Below are 2,429 nucleotides of genomic sequence, written 5' to 3'. Positions count from 1 at the left end.
GCGTGAGACCAAAGCATTAGAAGATTGTTAGGCTGTTGGACAAAATGCTTTGTAATATTTAGTTACAATTCTTTAAGCCTTTAGAATTAGGATTTCTCTGTCAAATGTATTACTTGCTTATTCAAATTCTTTTGAATTAATCATGTATTATCTGGTAGCTTCAAGATTTTGATGATGTGATTATTCTTTTATTCTTTTACTTGTTTCAGTCATTTTGACTGTGGCCATGCTGGAGCACCACTTTAAAGGGTTTTAGTCAAGCAAATCAACCACAGGACTTCTTTCTTAAGCCTAGTACTTATTCTATTGGTCTCTTTTGCTGAACCACTAAGTAACAGGGATGTAAACACTACAGCATCAGTTGTCAAACAGTGATGGGAGGACAAACACAAACACACACACATTCAATGGGCTTCTTTCAGTTTCCATCTACCAGATCCATTCACAAGGCTTTGGTTGGCCCAAGGCTATAGTAGAAGACACTTGCTCAAGGTGCCTTATAGTGGGACTGAACCCGAAACCATGTGGTTGGGAAGCAAGCTTCTTACCACACAGCCGCACCTGTGCCTGTGTTAGAAAGATTGCTCGATCTCTTCCGTACTTGTCAAGGGAAATGCTAACCATCTCTCCTTTTTATGGTAAAATGAAATTGTAATGGTAGGTAGGAGGCTCCGAAAGGGGTCTCAGGGAGTAGCATCCCTGCCTTCCTGAGCTAGTTTTCCACCACATTTCTTAAAAATCATGGTAGAGGCCATGGTCTTGGGACTACTCATGTCTAGAAATTGAAGTTGGGGGTAAGCAAGGGCATGCTCCCTATAGAAAATCCAGCTCCAAAAAAACCTCATGATAGCAAAGGAGAATGGGCACTAGCCAGCCCAAAGGTTAGGTAGGCTGGACCTGCCTACCTTGGTTGCTATGGCATTGAGGTAGATCCAGCCACCCCAGTTAACAGGGACAAACTTGGATTTAAAACAATGGATGATGATGAAGTATAAGAGGCCAGATCTGGCCAATTTGAATATGAAGCAGGTAGACTATCTGTGCATAATATGGCCAGTTTAAATACTAAAGGGTTAAAGATGAGTTTGATAAAATAAGGTACCATGGAGCAGGGACAGATAATTTTTATTGACTATTCCTTTCTATGCTATATGTAACCTTAGAAATCCTTGATGTTATTTGAATAGCAAAAAAAATAGAAGACGGTTGGATTATATGCATTAAGATATTTTGTTGTTTCTTATGATCTTTGTTCAAATTGGGGATTGATTTTTCCTTCATGTGACATTGTACCTCAGAAACCATTATTTTTGTTACTGCTGCTACAAATACCAACATCACCACCACCATCACCACCACCACCACCACCACCACCACCACCAAAACCACCACCACCACCACTGCTACTACTACTAAGAACATTCATGCAGGATATACAAACATTTAAAGATTGACTCAGTTATATTTGTGAGAGATTAATATATATTGATTGATATGTAATTTTTCTAAATGTTATCTTGTACGGCAAACTTATCCAGCTGATGGTACAACATGGAAGCAGTAAAAAACTACATACAAATGGACATTGAAATGATACTGACAGTAACAAGAACACCACTAGCTGTTCTTGCTACCAGTAATAATCTCAACAACAACAATTGTAATTATAATTAGTAATTTGAGACAGTAACAGTAACAGTAACAGAATTGCTAGGTTTGCAATTCCACTTAAAGAGGCAATTCTAAAACAACCATTTTGGTTGATTTCATTATTGTTACTTGCATTGGTCTGGAAGAGTTGTTCCAATGACCATTGCAGATCTTCCAAGACTGGGATGACTGACACTGTTAATATTCTTCAAGAATAATTGCAAGTTAATGGTTACAAAAAAAACATAGGCAGAAATGGATTTCTTGAAGTGAAGACGATGATCTAGGGAGGATGGACTGAGATTAGTGGTTAGTACTGAACCTGAGATGGTAGACAATATGGCTGACAAGGATAGCAATGGTGAATGAGTTAGAATTGCCTAAGAGTAAGTGCCACAAGACCAATCAGTTCCAAGAATCAGTGGCCTCTGTAGTAATGGTAGAAAAGACAGTGAGAGGAAACAGTATATGAGCCAGATGCTGCAATGTGTTGGTGAGAAACTTCATGAAGATGGATCAAGTGACATTTTTAATGCAGTCTATGATGTTCCATAAGTAACCCAGTGAATTTTGATAAAAAAAAAAAAAAGGAAAATAAATGCACTGAACTTTGCTTCATAAATGTAAATACCATATATGTTCCAATGTCTGTTTTGTTATAGTGAGGAATTTGTAATGAAGAAAGAAAATACATTAAAAAGCATAAAAGGAACAAAAGGTAGTATGCTAAATATATGTATTTCTCGATCTTATTAAATATCATGAGGCGAACATTGATT

General features: G+C 37.4%; 1 pseudogene; it reads right to left on the bottom strand.

Annotated features, from left to right (window-relative positions):
* Positions 1–516: 516 nt before the first annotated feature.
* On the bottom strand, positions 517–643 carry LOC128248944 (U6atac minor spliceosomal RNA; annotated as a pseudogene).
* Between the last annotated feature and the right edge of the window lie 1,786 nt (positions 644–2,429).

This window comes from Octopus bimaculoides, chromosome 10 (assembly GCF_046866305.1).
Source record: "Octopus bimaculoides isolate indiv1 chromosome 10, ASM4686630v1, whole genome shotgun sequence".
Taxonomy (NCBI): Eukaryota; Metazoa; Mollusca; class Cephalopoda; order Octopoda; family Octopodidae; genus Octopus; species Octopus bimaculoides.
The sequence above is the reverse complement of the archived record's forward strand: the minus strand, read 5'-3'. Positions and strand labels throughout refer to the sequence as shown.